This window comes from Spermophilus citellus (genome assembly GCF_964194105.1).
Source record: "Spermophilus citellus genome assembly, chromosome: X".
NCBI lineage: Eukaryota > Metazoa > Chordata > Mammalia > Rodentia > Sciuridae > Spermophilus > Spermophilus citellus.
In genome coordinates this window covers 137056288-137073542 of record NC_138190.1, presented here as the reverse complement: position 1 = coordinate 137073542, position 17255 = coordinate 137056288, and positions in this window count along the sequence as shown.

The following is a 17255-nucleotide window of genomic DNA, read 5'->3' as shown; positions in this document are numbered from 1 at the left end:
TTTTATTTCACTTTTCAGAATTGCTGCTTAGGTAGAGTCAAGCAGTATGAGATTCATAAATAAAGCTATGACACTTTTTCCTTTAGATCCGAGAAAGCACTCTTATTGGTTAGAAAACTGTTTGGCAGTTTTCCAGCATGTTTAGGTTTATGTTAAACAATATCTCAGAATCTTGCCTGATATCAGAGCTCCAATTCCAGGCTTCTAAGCTAAATCCAGCACTTCTCAGCTATGGTGAGCAATGGGGTTGGGTATATGTAGCAGGAACCAAAGGATGGCTAGCCCAAAAGCTTCTACTCAGCAGCCAATCTGCCACTCTGGGGAGTGGCTTCAGGCATTGGCAATATCTATCTTGCTTAGAATTAAGCAAAAAAGTCATTGTAAAATGAATTATAGCATTTACTAAGCAGTTTATATGGACAGAGCAATGACAATAATAGCCAAATTTTATTGCAGTATGGGACTGATCAGAACTTCCCTTCTCATCTTGCTGAGGTATTGGTGAGGCCCAGAGTTCTTAGGTGTAAAAATTTGTTGATCCTAAAGCTGGACAATTCTCTTTGTTTTCTAGGTAATTGGGGTGGCTCTGAGCCACTTTTCCATTTCTCACTGATTTTTCACCAGGCTAGTCAACTCCCTGTATGTGCACATATTCAGTGGTAAATAAACCAGGGCTGACATCATTATAATCTTGGCCAATAAAATGGGGATGAGAAGTATAGACCATAATAGCCAGCAAGTTCAGGATTTCTGCTCTGTTCTTCTTGGCCTCTTGTGATTGACTGTGCATTGAACCACTTTGTTGTTCATTAGTGCATCCAAACTGCACTGCTCAGGGATAAAGAGAAAGGGTGAGGATCAAATTAGTCAATTTGGCTTCTTACAGTAGCTCTGGCAAAAGACGTGGTGGAGGAAAGTTTGCAAGTAATGGTTAAAATGAGAGAAAATCATACACGCTGTTCCTATTTCTGAGTCCCGAATGGGCAGAAGGTTGGCTAATTTCGTCTTTGCTAAATGGTATCCTGAGGGTTTGGATAAAGAGGTCTGCCTTAGATTGTGTCTCCAGTGGGAAATTAATCAGCTAGCTGGCAGTGAATGGATTTGCTGGTGAAGTTTAAAGAACAAAATATATTTAAACATGACTGGTTTTCATTGTTGTTGTTTCTGCTTTTGGGTTTGGTTTGTTTTCATTTTAGTTTTCTTTTTGTATATTAAAGATGCATGACCTTTGGGAGTAATTTAGCATGGATTGTAGCCCAGTAGAAAATGAAGCAAATAAAATACAGGAATTTTAGATATGGGTAAAACTAGAAAAAAAATAAGGCAGAATAAAAAGTCAATGATTGGGTATGAACATGAGGCTATATTAGATAAGTGGTCAAAGAAGGCATCTTGGGGAGATGACAGTTGATGAGAAATCTGAGAGATGAGAAGGAGAAACTCTGTGAGTTCTGCTGGGAGAATCTTCCAAGAAGAACTGTCAAAGCTCAGGGGCAGTGAAGCGTTTTGGCGGCATAAAGAGTCGCAATTAAGCTGATATAATTGAAACTGTGAACAAGAGGAAGATCACTAAGAGATTAAACCAGAGGCAGAGACAGAGATCAAATAATACACTCTCTAAGACTCTGCTGAGGGGTTTGGGTTTGATTCTAATTGCAGTGGGAGCCACTGGCAAGAGTTATGCAGGGAACTGGCCTGGCCTCATTTATGATTTCAAAGTATCATCTTGTCTGTTTTTTAAGGGGGAAAGGTAAGAGTTGAAGCTGAAGTTGAGGAACCAGTTAAAAGAAAAGGGAAGGGAGAGGAGGGGAAAGACAAGGCACTGAGGAATGAGATTGATCAAATTATATTACATGAATGTATAGATATAGCATAATGAATCCCACTGTTGTGTATCATCATAATGCACCAATTTTAAAAGAGGGCTATTAAAATAAGCCAGATGAGAGATAAAGTATGAGACAATGACCAGGGTGGTTTGGACAGAAATGGTGACAAATGGCAGGATTTCAGATCAAGTTTTAGGATAGAACTTGTTAATGGATTAAATCCTGGGAGGGTGAAGGATTGAAGGAAAAGGGGAAATCAAAGGTAACTCTTGATGGCTTGAGCAACTGTATGACCTTGAACAAGTAATTTCTCTGAACTTGTTTTATTATTTACAAAATGAAAATTACCAGAGCTGTCTCCCAGAGTCATTCTTACATTTGTATATTCAACAAGTATTAGTTGAACTCCTCTTATATGTCAGACATTTGGCAATTGCTCCACTTTTTTTTTAACCTTGAGTTGATCCTCATTTGGCTTCTAAAGGTTATGATAGCACCGTCTTCCCACTCTACAAACAAGAGAATTGAAGCTAAACATTTTAAGGTTTCACATCACAAGGCAAATGAACACCAGATACAATATTTAAATCCAAGTCTGTTTGCTTCAAAACTCAAGCTTTCCGGTTAAGTGGTACCCAGAAGTGTGGTGAACTCAATCTTGGAGACAAGATTCTATCTTAAGGTCCTTCATGACTACAGCTGAGAACCCTAATAAGAGGCAAAAATTATCAAACATTAGAGAAAGCAACAGGTTCATAGTTTGTCTTGGAATTTCCTGGAATTCCTTGGAGGAGATGGAATACAAGAAAAGTATTCTTCGTATTATTATTATTTTTTTAATGTTTTGGTACTGGGGATTGAACCCAAGAGCACCTTACCACTGAGCCACAACCCCAACCCTTTTTTATTTATTTTGAGACATGGTCTCACCAAGCTGCTCAGGGTCTTGCTAATTTGCTGAGGCTGATGTCAAACTCTCGATCCTCCTGCCTCAGCCTCTCAGGTCCCTTGGATTACAGGCTTATGCCACCACACCCTGATGAGAAAGGCATTGCTAAACTTTGTTCAGGGAAGCCCCTGGCTTGTCAACATTTTTTTATTTTTCCTAATTTAATTTTATACTGAATGATATGAAACAAATGGGATCCCACCAGCAACTGAGCTCGAAAATGCAGAATGCTGAAAATTACGTAATCCAAAGTATACACTGCTAGGGGTCACTAATGTATGGTTAGTATAGAACAAATATCATGCATAGAGATTTTTTTTAATGTGGGAATAACAAACAACACCAGAATGAAATTTTTTTTTTAAAGAGAGAGTGAGAGAGGAGAGAGAGAGAGAGAGAGAATTTTTAATATTTATTTTTTAGTTTTTGGCGGACACAACATCTTTGTTGGTATGTGGTGCTGAGGATCGAACCCGGGCTGCACGCATGCCTGGCGAGCGTGCTACCGCTTGAGCCACATCCCCAGCCCCCAGAATGAAATTTTTAAAAAAATCGGTATTATATCCTTTTCAACACAGAGATTTTTTTTTTTTTATTTATGAAACTTCATGTGGAATTCAAAGGAAATTTAAAAAGGTGATATCTGATAAAACAAGCTGATCTTCATTTACAGAGAACTGAGATTCAGCACTTGGTTGTTTACAGAGGACTGAGATTCGGCACTTGGTTGCACAACCATTCCTCAAAGAGTCTCTGAAATAGATCACAGATCTTTTAATTCCTTTACTGTATGTTTCCAGCTTCTAGAAGATAAAAAGAAATGCTACTAATTTCCACCAGAACCTGGTGCTACATAAGATGGGAGACTATGGAAACTCTTAAATGACCTCATGCTCTTCTTCACCTCCAGGCCCATATTCCAACCATCCCACAAAACAATCTGTCTTCCTTTTCCCCAAACATCCTCCTGTGGCAGAAACTTCCCTGGGTAATGTGGCCCTTTGCATCCCAAGCACATTTCACTTGCATAAATGCCTGTACCATGTAATTACTTTCTGTTTTGCTGTGCACTGGTGTGATGCAAACAAATAGCTAAGAGCATTCCATTGGCTGTTATTAGTCAACTGTACGGATCATTGGTCCCAGCTATCGGCTTCTGATTTGTTAGTAAAAGTCTACAGGTTTTCTGATTCAACTGCTTGACTCAGTTTTGGAAAAATGAAAGACAAGTGAAATGAAAGGATGCTTTTCCTTAGAGTAACAACCCAGAAACTGGTATTGAAGCTGCCTTAGTGAAGATATTAAATCCACCAGAACATTTGTTGCAGGTAGCAATTTGTGCTTTTTTGGTATCCTTTTGGAGCAATAAACATGGCAAAATGAAGACAAGTGATCATTTCAGGACAGAAATAACATCACAGCAAAAGATTCAACAAGACTGCCTAGTTATTATATCGTAGTTTTTTTTCCTTCTAAAAATGAAATACTGTAGTTTAAAAGTCTACTTAGCTGCAGTTTGGAGCTGTATTAAGAAAATATCCCATATTTAAGTGAAATCAGTCTTCAGTAACTGAATTTTAACTAAGAGACTGTGAAATTTGGTATAATAGAGCATCAAAAGTATTTGCTAATGAAAAAGTTAATGTAAAGGAAATTTACAAAATAGATGAATTATGCAATCAATTTATACATTATACATTCTTATCATTACTAAGATAGAATTTAAATTCCTTAGAAACTAATAAAAGCTTTCTGGTATAGGAGCTAGCTAGGTAGAAGATGGATTTCTGAATGATTCCAGCTTTTGAGTTTGTTCATGCAGACATATGGCATTTGTATTGATGTTAAAATTTGTCTTGATTTCTTCACAGTAACTTTCTAGCCCTCCCGACAGTCAAAATCCAGAGCAGTGAGGAGGTCCACAGGCTATGCCTGCCCCAGTGACCTCATAAAATCTACTATGGATCCTGAAATCTCATTTTAGTAATCCCTTCACGTGAAGATGAGAATTTTGAGGTTCAGAAAAGTACGAATTCAGTGTCCGTAGATCCCTATCGCCAACCCTATGTAGATTAAATACCTCAGTCTTTCTTGGCAAGGTCTAGTAGACAGAAGATAATTGATTGATAGTATTTATGTTGTTCTAGGAAGTGGAAGAGGAAAAAAAAATCCTGTGGTAATGTCATCTAGTAGACGACAAGAGGCATTTAACAAAGCAGGAAGGATAGGTAATTCACCCTTTTTTTTCAAAGGCATTGCTATATACCATGTGTATATCAGACAAATATTTGTTTTCAAGAATGCAATTGTAAGATTTTTTAAAAATGTTTCATAATTGAGTAGCTTTCAAAGTCAATGAATGACTAAACAAACCTCACGAGGAACCTCAAAAGGATAATAATTCAGAAGGAAATTCATTTTAAGGTGCAGTATTATCAGCCAGACATTGAAAAACATGTTAGGTATGTTAGGTATATCCATTTCTATAATTCTAGGGCATCCTATAAAACAAAGTCCAAAACTGACTGGCAAATCATAAAGTAAGACTTAATGGTCATCTCAGATATTGTTTTTTCCTAAATGAAAGTACAATCTTAAAGAAGAAAAAAGAAAGTAACCCACAAATATTTCGTTAAAAATTCATGAATTAACCCTCATTTTTTAAAAAAACTGCCCCAATTTTGTAAAGAATTCTTCTGCTATATTTTTCCTGCTTTAATTACTCCCAGAAATCCTATAACACAAATGGGCTAAGGAACTCAAGTGACATTTTACAAAATAAAAAATACAAATAATAAGCAAACATATATAGCATTACATTTTTAATAGCATTCAAGAAAAGCAAACTGAAGTAAAGTAATAATAGTGAAGTAACAGCATCAGTGCATTAAAAAATAAAGTGATATTAACAGAGATTCCTGCAGTTAATGCAGAATTGGGTCACTCATATTTTACTGGTAGGCAGGGAAAGTTGATACACCATTTTAGAAACTAATTTGGCAATACATCAAGAACCATACAAAGACTTTTATTTGTCCCACAAATTCTGATCCTGGAAATCTGTCATGAAGAAATAATCTAACTGGAGGAACAGATATATTCTAAGGCAGTGATACTCATCTAAAGGCATTTTTGCCCCAGGAGATATTTGGCAATATCTGGAAATGTTTTTGTCACAACTGAGAGGGTACTGCCAGCATCTACTGGATAGAGGCCAGAGATGTTGCTAAATATCCCACAATGCACAGGGAGCCCTCCACAGCAAATAATTGTCAATGGTGGCAGAGGTGGAAACCTTGCAGTTAAGTGCTCATTGCAGAATTTTAACTATAGAGATACCCATCCCCCACAAAGAGATGGATGTCTACGAATGTGAACATGCATCCATCCATGCAATAGACTATTACATGGGCATTTAAAAGGTTAGGATGTTTTCAAGAAAAGATTTTCAAATGCACAAGTAAGTGGAACCAAAAGAAAAACCTAGCAATTAGGAAAACGAGTGAACTGAACTCAAGTGGGTATTGAGTAAGAATCAGAAGCTAGTTGTTATATTTTAGATTTGCTGAGAAAGAATCAGTCCCTTATTCAGAAAATATCATACATTCTCTCAAGGGAGGCAGACATGTCTAGTCAGGTCAAATGCATTAGGATCTTCTTCTTGCCTATCTTCTCTCCTACAAATATGTCTGGTTGGAAAAACTGCTCATCAAGTGAAGAGATAATGCTCCAAATCAAGGAATACACTCCAAGAATATTTATGGATTTTGTTGACATAAAATTTATCCCCTTGAATTGCAAACTGAAAGAAGCTCACCTCATTCAGTCCGTTCAAAGAGCCAATTAGCAATAATTCATCCTCAGCAAGAATTTAGGACAGTCAATTTCCTATCTTCTAAGTCTACTTTTCTAGATAGTACCAGGTCAGAGAATGGGGGGGGGGGGAAGACAACATAATTTGGAGCAACATCTGCATAGTATTGAAAAGTAAAGATGCTGAAAGTGAAAACTACTTAGAGAGGTGTGTGCATGTGTATACACATGTCAAATAAAATGAGGAAAGTGGTCTGCTTTTTCGTATTCTTAAATTGAGCATGGGCAGTAGAAAAAAAAAGCGCTGTGGTGGACCAAATGCCACATTCTAAGAATGTTCCAAAATGCCCGCATTCTAATCCCTGAGCCTAGAATATGTTGTGTTACATGGCAAGAAGTAAGGTGGTATAATCAGTTCAGATTGCTAATCAATCAAGCTTGATATGGGGAGATTATCTGCATCTGTGTGAGCCCAATGTAATCATGAGACATTATAAGTGAACTAGGGAGACAGGTGAGAGAGTACAAGAAGATGACATGATGATAAAGTATAGGTTCAAGTTATATGATTTCTGGCTTTGAAGATGGAAGGGGGCCATGATCCAAGGAATGTAGGCAGCCTCTAAAAGTTAGAAAAGTCAAGATAGTGGATGCTCTACTACAATCTCCAAAAGAAGCACAGCTTCCCATATCTCCTTTTAGCCCAGTGAGACCTGTGTGGGACTTTTGATCTCCAAAACTATAAGAAAATGAATTTGTGTTATTAAAGCTACTAAATTCATGGTAATCTGCTACAGAATCAATAGGAAACTAACACAGTTTTACCCCAATTGAAGTAGCATGTGTATTGTGCTAGCCCATGTATGTGTGTGGTGGGGGAATGCACAGAAGCAGGTTGTTTTTTATTTTTCTACAAATTTTCTTAATGCCTGGCTTATTAGGAAGACAGTTGGATTCTCATATTTACTCTGGCATTCAGTCTCCTTCAACATACCATTTTTGCTGAAGTACTGGGAGAAAAAATTCAAACTTCCACAGACTTCATATAAAATGGGGAAAATTTATTGGTCTCTTCAGATAATTTTATTTTTTCTTCCTATATACCACACCAAAACTAGACAAGTGGTAGTTAAAGACTAGTTTATCAGTGAACTTTTGGTCCCCCTGTTACTTTAAAATCTCTTGCTCTGTCTTACACTAGATGCTACCCTATACAAGATTTTCTCAAAGCAAGCATTGGTCATTTTGAAAATGTGGGTTCAGGGGCTGGGATTGTGGCTCAGCGGTAGAGTGCTCACCTAGCATGAGCGGGACCTGGGTTCAATCCTCAGCACCACATAAAAATAAAGGCATTGTGTTGTGTCCATCTACACCTAAAAAAAGAAAATGTGGGTTCACTAAGTTATACAGTTCTTCCAAATGTTAGAACATTTCATTATATATATAAAAAATTCACATTTCTTAATATCATCACCAATCTCATCAGAAAAGTATTTAAGTATGTGGAAGCTGTCAGTCTTCATAGTAGTAGATACAAGTTTTCCAAAATTTTAATTCTCACTGAAAGCTCAGATTTAATGATTGGCAACAAATACTGTCAGTTGTTTTCCTTGAAGCGACAGGCTCACTCCATTTGTTTTTGAGAAAATATCTGTGAAATATCCACTCTGAAAAAACAGTTTGTCAGTTATTCTTTCAAGCAAAAAACAGGGTTTCAGGGCTGGGGTTGTGGCTCACTGGTAAAGCATTTGCCTCACATATGTGAGGTACTGGGTTCAATTCTCAGCACCGCATATAAATAAATTAATAAAATAAGGGTCCAACAACAACTAAAAAAAAATTCATGGGAAAAAACAGCTAGTTTAGCTCAAAACCCAATCACCTCACAAGTGCTATTCCTAGAGAAATTCAGTTTGCCGCAGAAGTGATTTAAGTCCTCACCCCAGTTCATCACAGAGAAGTTAAAATAAAGAATGCTTGGGGATGAGAATTAATAAAATTAATAATTCTTGCTACTTTATTCACAGCATTACTATGAGAAACTGACTCTTTTTTTCCACTAAAAGAGCCTGACAGTAAGAAATAAGCATGACTAATATGTTTTATAGTATCTTTTAGCATTTCAGTGCTAATCTTGGTTTGTGCTACTGTAGCAGGAGTGTTACCCACTACCAGTGCAAATGACAACAAAGTCAAAAAGACAAATAAGGTCTATGCATTAATTTTGAAGAAGCTCTGGCCTTTCAGGTCCCTAAAAGTGACCTGAACACCCATATGTGTCTGAGGACCACACTTTGAGAAGTTCCTAAGCACATCATGCACAGCTTTCTATATGTGATTTCTACCTTTATCTCCAACCATTTAATGACTGGTTACACCTTATATGACAATAATCCAGAAATGCATCTAGCTCTGAATACACTCCATGCACTATGAAACATAATGCCATTTGCCTTGTCCTTCAAAATGTGTTCCATGAACTCTGCCCACTCAGTCTTCTTTCTGTGGTCTCCTTTTAACCTTCTGAACATCTCCATTAGTCACATACTCCTATCCTTTTCTACATCATTCTTCCTCTTCCCTCATAAGATTATGAGATTCCTTAGGGCAGAAATCTTGCATGAGTTGCATGCAGATGGTTGTGACCATCCTATTCCCTGTGTGAGTTTTCAATAAACACTGTTTGAATGGATGCAGTAATCAATGTAAACATACTCAATGAGATAAGCTTGGGGAAAAAAAATAATCATCCAAAAAAATGTTTTGGTCTAAATTTCACCATCTGTACCACAAACAGAATTTAAACTTAACATAGTGTTCAACTAAGCAACAAAAAGATAGTTTTTCTTCTATTCAACATCTATTCAACAAATGTACCCAACGTCTATTTTTTTCCTGTCTCTATACCTCCTGCTAGTGATAAGTCCTGGTTATACAATGATAATTGTGTTGCCATGGTTGAAAGTATATTGGACATGGAATCAAATTACTTTTTTTGATCCTATATCTTCCACTTAATAGGTATGTGACCTTGGGCAAATTATTTAATCCTCTGAGCCTCAGTTTCTTTAGCTGCATAATGGAGATAATTGTTCCTGTTTAAAACAGATGAGACAACTGGTGAGGACCCATTTCCTAGTTCAAACTTGGTGGCTTCTAACTGTGTCCTCACATGGTAGATGGGGAAAACAAACTCTCTGTAGCCTCTTTTCTGAAGGCACTAATCTCATTCACAAGGACCCTGCCCTCATGATCTAATCATCTCCAAAGTTCCTACCACTTAAAACCAGTATCTTGGGGATGAAGATTTCAACATAGGAATTGGGGAGAATATAAACATTTGGGCCATAGCACTTGCCTGGAAGAAGCTTATAATCAGGCAAATTTCCTTATGTAAAAAGGAAGAAAGTGATTTCTAGACTTTGAGTGCTAAATGAAATACACATATAATTTTTCAGTCTCTAAAAGAGAAATCAATGGAGGAGGATTCATTCTTACACTAGCATAATGGAATTGGATTTAAGTGTTTGGTTAGGGATTTCGTCTGTTAAAATATTTCCTAAATATTTGATAAACACAAATGTGTGTTTATCAAAGATAAACTAGCATACAGAAACCCCTATGTAGCAGAAAAGACAGGCATACAAGACAAATTTAATGTAAGTAATATCTCATTGAGGTAAGCCTTTTTAAAACTATATGAATCCTTTATCATGAGATATTACGGAAAATTGTAGAGATTCTTAAGCTTTGTTGTTCATATGAACATTTAAGGTGCATAATAAATCCCAGAGTTCCGTCCCCCATCCATGGAGGTGCTGAATCTGCCAAATTGAAACAGACCAGGATGGTTTCATGGAGGTCTCTGATTAAATACCTATAGACTGTCCTTTTAGAAATGTGAACTCCAACTGGGTCAGAATGTTGAATCAGAACACAGGGGAAAGGAAAGAAGCAATAGGAATTGTCTGAATACGTAGTATGTATAAGGTATATTCACAGAAAATTTTTCTTTAAATTTTTACTTTATTAAGGAGTTGTTGTTTCCATCATACAGATTAGAAACTAGGTCACATAGATTGTGGAACCCAGAAAGGCTTCTGAGTCTCTCTGCCTCCCTAACTTATCCTCCTCTTACCACTACTCTGTCTTTTCCCTTAACATAGCTTGAAATCTTGGCTCTATCACCATTTATTTCTGTGGCCCTGGATAAGATACTTAATCTCTTTGAGTCTCTGTTTTTCCATCTGAAGAACAGGGATAATAATAGCAATACCATCAGCTTCTTAGTATTATTCTGACAGTCAGAGATGGTGTTAGACACAAAAGTTTTTTGAGTTCTCAAAATGTGTAATATATGTTCCTTGTTTTTGGTTGGTCAGTCCAACCCCATTTTGAACAGGAGATTAGGGTAGAAACATTTTGTTTGGTTTTGGATTGTTGCTTATTTGTTTCTGATGCTAAATAAATGCATAATCATTATAGACATGTTGGAAAATAAATACAGGAGGAATTACTCAAAATATGACTCAATTTCCCTTCAATTGACACAATTTTGTCTCCAAGTGCTTTTTACTCTGTGTTGGTAGAAAATGCCATAAATTATGGATCCCATTCCTCCTTCCAGAATAATACCAGAATTTGAACAGCTGCTGAAAAAAGAAACAGAATATTGGCTTCTAATCTGTCCTTTGGCCCATATTGATAAAAGAGGCTGTTCTTTCATATGGGGGGTCTTGCAACTTCATAGAGCTTTTCTAAGAGGCACTCAGGTCCCTGCTAGTTCAGGACCTACCAATCTATGTCTTTCCCAGCCTTTTCAACTTTCAAAGGCAATTTTCTTCCTCTTTTTATCACTGAATTCACTTACAAAAACCTAGTCAAAGCACTTCAGTGAATTTAGGCCTTTATTGACAACAGGGCATGTCCACAACTATAAACTGTTTTGGTACTGAATCCAAAAAAAAAAAAATCAGGAGGTGCAAAGGCTAGGAACTACAAAGGACTAATCTACCTGCTTGGATTATAAAGAAAAATAAAACAGAGTAAAGCTCAGATTAATATGTCTAGTTTACTCTATCCTTACATTTAGTTTTCTAAATTTGTATAATTATAAATAATGTGATAAATGTCTTAATATATAATTGCTTGTATGCAATTTGGTCTATTTTCTTAGGAAATATACCTCAAATTGGAATTACTGGGCTGTAAGTTATGGAATTTGTATTATATAAAGATTCTATTCATTTAGTCAACAAAGCTTTAATTCAGTGCTTAATGTATACCAGGTACTGTCTCTTACTATTCACTCCCAAACTAGAAAAGAAATTAGGTTTCCTATGAATATATCTATATGGCTAAATTATATGTATCTTAAGAATTCAATAAAAGTATCAAGGACAGGCTGAACCCAACTGGTCTTGTTCCCCCATAATGAGAAGAATTTGGGAGGAGATTATTTGCAATCTGAATTGAATGAATTTTGATTCCCCTCTGTTTTTTAATTTTTTTTTGTAGATGGACAGAATGACTTTATTTTATTTGTTATGTGGTGCTAAGGATGGAACCCAGTGCCTCACATGTGCTAGGCAAGTGCTTTGCCACTGAGCCACATCCCAGCCCTCCCCTCTCGTTTTGTCAAAGCCAAAGGGACACTAAAAATCTAAATTGTTCCTTAGCCAACACAAGGTAGGCATTTATAAGATGGCTGTAAAAGGGGAGTGAAGGCAGGGCTAGCTTCATGAGTGTGTACTGGCAAAACTGCACAAGACCCCACACTTACAAGGGCAAGGGCCCTGCACTTGGCTTAATTCTGTACTGCCTCCATATCACAAGTAGTAACAATTTTTTAATAAGGGGGCTCACACTTTTTATTAGGTTCCACAAATAAGATATTACTACCAAAGAAATGATACAAATATCAAATAGATCAAAGATCTTTATGGCTATTTCTGATGCTTTATACACTGTACCCCATAAACTTGCACAATTGAAATAAAATATAAGAAAGACAAGACAGCAGCTATTCAGAAAGAAGACATAGTGCTGTCTATTTACTAGAACCCTTTAAATGGACCAGACCATTGGCATAAGATCCCCATTAGGAATTCTGTAATGATCAGCCACAGGTTAAGTAGTAACCCTAAATCAAGTATTTGCATGCACCGTCCATTGTCCTGTTATGATTTATTGTTTTTCACTCTTATTTTCCCCTGATCTCTGATCTCCATATTATTCCCACTTTGCAGGTGTTTTATCCAAACAGTTGTTTCTATGTTCTATTAGAACAAATTTGATTCTCAGCACTGTTTATTAGATATAATATGGAAACTCCTTTGGACCTACTCACTTGCAGTTGCAGATAAGAAGCATTCATGTACACCTCTTACCTTTCATTAGGCCATATTTGGAAACCAAAAGGAAAGAGACAAGGGTTTTGGGTAGGGAAAGACATTAATTGATTTAGTTTAGATATGGCTGTCCTGAAGTTACTCCCTCCAGGAATCCTTTCCTACTTCTCCAACAATAAATTAGCTGCATCTTCTATGTGATCCCAGAGCATTCTGTACTCAATCTAATGCAGCACAAACCAGACTGCACTCTGAGGGCATGCTTACTTGAAATATCTACACACCATAAGCCATTTGATGGTATGCACCATGTCTTATTTGCTTATGTAAATCCAAACTGACTAGAGTGTCTAGCACAAATTTTTTGCTCAAAAAATTCATTGTTTGAATTAATGGTTGGGTAAAAGAAAAACATAATGTTTCATTTATTTTTTTAAATTATAGTATTTATTTTTTGAGAAGTTTCAGGTTTACAGAATGGGGTTGAAAGTGCAGAGAATTCTCTATAATCATTCACCATCCTCCAATTTCCCTTCTTACTGACATCTTACTTTAGTGTGTTATATTTGTTATAATTGATGAACCCACATTGACACATTATTATTAACTAAAGTTCATAGTTTACTTTGGGGTTCACTCTTTGGATAGTACATTCAGTGGGTTTTGACAAATGTATTGTGACATGGATTCGTAATTACACTATCATATAGAATACTTCCAATGCTCTCAAGTCCCCTTGTACTATTCATCATACCCTCCCCTCCTGCATACCCCCTCTATGTAAATCCTGATCAACTAATGAGCTTTCCACAGTCTCCATAGTCTTGCCTTGTTGAGAATATCACATAGTTGGAATCATATAGTAGGCAGCTTTACACATTGTCTTCTTTCACTTACTAGTGTGTTTTTAGCAATACTCCATGTCTTCTTGTGCCTTGATAGTTCATTGCTTTTTATCACTGAATAATATTCTATGCATGAATATGCCAGAGTTTGTTTATTCTTTCATCTATTGAAGAACACTTTGGTTACTTCCACATGGTGGCAATTTTCAATAAAGATGCTATAAACAAGCTGGGCACAGTGATGTGCTTATAACCCAAGCCACTTGCAAGGCTCTAAGCAATTTAGTGAGACTCAAAAATTTTTTTTTTTTTAAAAGATGTGGGTCAGTGGTTAAGTGGTTAAGTGCTCATGGGTTCAATTCCAAATACAAAAGAAAAAAAAAGCTATAAACGTTCTTATGCAGGTTTTTGTCAGATATAAGTTTTCAACTTATTGAGGTAATATGAAGGACTGCAATTTCTAGGAAAATGAAGAGTTCCTGATAACATTTTGGTGTTTCTGGATTTAGCTGTGTATGTATGTAGCCAGAAGCATCCCTAGACATTTCAGTTCTATCAATCATCAACTCCCCACCAACCCCCACCCACCTTTTTTTTTTTTTTTTTTTTGCTTAGGACATTTTAAGTAGCTTTTCTGCCACCTTATATCCAGGAGTTACAACTAATGATTATCAAATGAGCTAACTTTTCCCAGTGTAACCTGGATTTTCACCATAGCAAAAAACAAAAGAGTTTTCAGAAGTTTGATAGTTTTCTGAGAAAGTCTAATTGAATCGTTCCTATCCCTCTAAATACCTATGTAGGAAAGCTATGGAATTTATCTGAGTGTCTATTTTTTAATCCCTATATCATAAAGTGATTGCACTTAATAATCCAGAATAGATCCCCATTTTTCCCTCCTATTACATGCAAGCCCACATTTCTGAACGTACCCTTGCCAGTGACCCAAACTGTAATTCCAATGGTAACTTTCAGACAAGTATCTGCTTCAGCTCTTTACACTATTATTTCTTTTCTTTCCAACACACATTCTTCTCTTGGCATCTGTGACTTATTCCCCATATTTCTTCCTACCTTTCTGGTATTCTTTCTCAATTTCCTGTGAAGGTTCTATCTGGAGAAGAATAAATCTTAGACTTGCCTTACTCTCAGCTGTCTGACTGAGTTGTAATAACAATCCTAACAATAAACACTCAGGAGTCTGCTACTCTTAGGTTTTTAAAACTTTTTACCTGTTTTATCTCCTGTATTTATAACACCCCTTGTTTGTGAGGCATCTAGGTGAAGATAGTCCAACAGGCTTTTGTGTATGTGAGGTCTTGGAAAGATAATCTAGGCTTTAGCTGGAGATTAAGGACCCAACAGATGGATGGTGATTACAGCCAGGAGAATGGTTGAAATCAGCTACAGATCGAATCAAGGCCTCTGAGAATCATGATAAGGCCAAGATTCTGAGAAATCTGATGTATGCAGGAAAGGATCCCTCAGAGAAGGACTTCTTTCCCCTGGATTGAAAAGGAACTAACCAAAAAGGATAATTAAAAGAAAATCTCAATATTGACAGACTTGGGAGGGTTGTATCAGCGGAAACAACTGTCCAGGGTGAAGGCAATATGGGCTGTATACTGTCTGTAGAGAATTTAAAACCAATTAAGTTGACTGTGAATTGGTTTCCTTTTTACTATCATCTTGCACTGGCAATTCAAAACAAAGTCAGTGGTAAAATACTCTTCCTGGAAAAATATTTTGGCTTAAGTTCTAAACAGTTGCTGCAGGGTATGGTTGTGTTTAATAATGTATATGTGAACTTTATTACCTATTTTTAATAAACACTGTATCCTATGGAGAAGTTATTTTGGAAAATTCCCAATCATACAGACTTAGCTATGTGCATTCATTTCATGAATAAGTAACAACTTGAATGGTTCAAGCCCCTTCAGACAGTTCCTGTCTCTAACTCCCATGGTATGATACGCTCTTAGGTTTAAAGGTTACACTGAAAATAATGACAAAGAAATGGTGGAGGCAAGAAACACATCTTGAGTTATTAAAGAACTGTCCTTTTTGTGACCACTTGGAGTTTTTAATGTTGAAATTTTCAAGCAGTGAAACAGCATGTACTGAAAGGTGTAATTTCTGTTATTGTGCAGGAAGTTCGAAGTTTAGACCATATATGAAATATCTGACTTGCTTTGAATACATCTTCACATTACAATGTATTCTTTTTAAAAGTTGTTAATATGTTCAATACTAAAAGACAAATCAAGGAAATAATAAATATTAATAACACATGCATGATTATTGATAAAAATAATTTTGTCCTATAGAGGAAGAGGTGTTTAAAATAATCTGAATGTTAAGTGCTCTTATATGCCCCTCTCTTAACCATGGGAAATTAAAAGAAAATTCCAGAACTATATATTATCATGCTTGATGCTCTCCTCACAGTAATCTCTTGGTGCCTTTTTCAAGACAGAGGTTTATGTCCTAGTATCTTCCCCATGGGTTAGATTGATCCAGTCATGACTATATCTGAGAGATCTCCACTCTTATTTGGAACTAAACATTACAATGTAATACTATTGTAACTTATGAGGAGGCTGCCATTATAATGGGAGAAAACACTGGCTCTTAAGTTTCCTAAGCATGTCTCACTGAATACAGGAATTTTGTTGGCATTTTGGTACTTAGTGAGTGTCTTTGTTGTTTCTAGGTGTTTTTCTGTTCCTTTCTTTTTTTTTTTTTTTGGCAGTTCCTATTTCTTTCTTTTCCATCCCTGTTTTTTCTTGTTTTTATATCAGCTTTAAATATTTTCCTTAGAGAACAAAATCACAAGTAAAATTATTCCCCTCAGTATTCTCATTTCTTTCTCTCCCTTTCCCAAAGAAATCACTGCCATGAAGACTTTGTGGTAAGTATATTTACTAAAGAAGAATGTTTTCATTTTACGTGTGTGTGTGTGTGTGTGTGTGTGTGTGTGTGTATATATACACACACACACACACACACACATGTATACACACACACATACATAATTATCTTTTCTAAATAAAGTCTACTATGTAGCCCTATCACTGTTTTCCTCCTGAATTAGACAAATAGTACGCTTTAAACATTCACCAAACTCTGTTCCCCCACTCCCTTCTATCATTGCCCTTATTTTTATGTGTCTTACTTTTTGTTTTAGCACCAAAACAATAGCTATTATGATATGATATTATAATATGACTAAAGCTCCATGCAAGAGTGAGCATTCAGTAATACTACTTACATATTTAACCATCTTATTTGCTTATCACTGTTTCTCCCATTCTGCTCCTTTTTCTGGTTGAAATCCATCCTTTCTTATGCTCTGTCTCACTTTAGTGGTCACCTCCACACATCCTCCTGGGAATCACATGTCCAGGAATAGGCCTGACTCTGGCATTTTGGTGGTCCTGTCCTGCAGCAATCTTGAGGATGGCCAAGT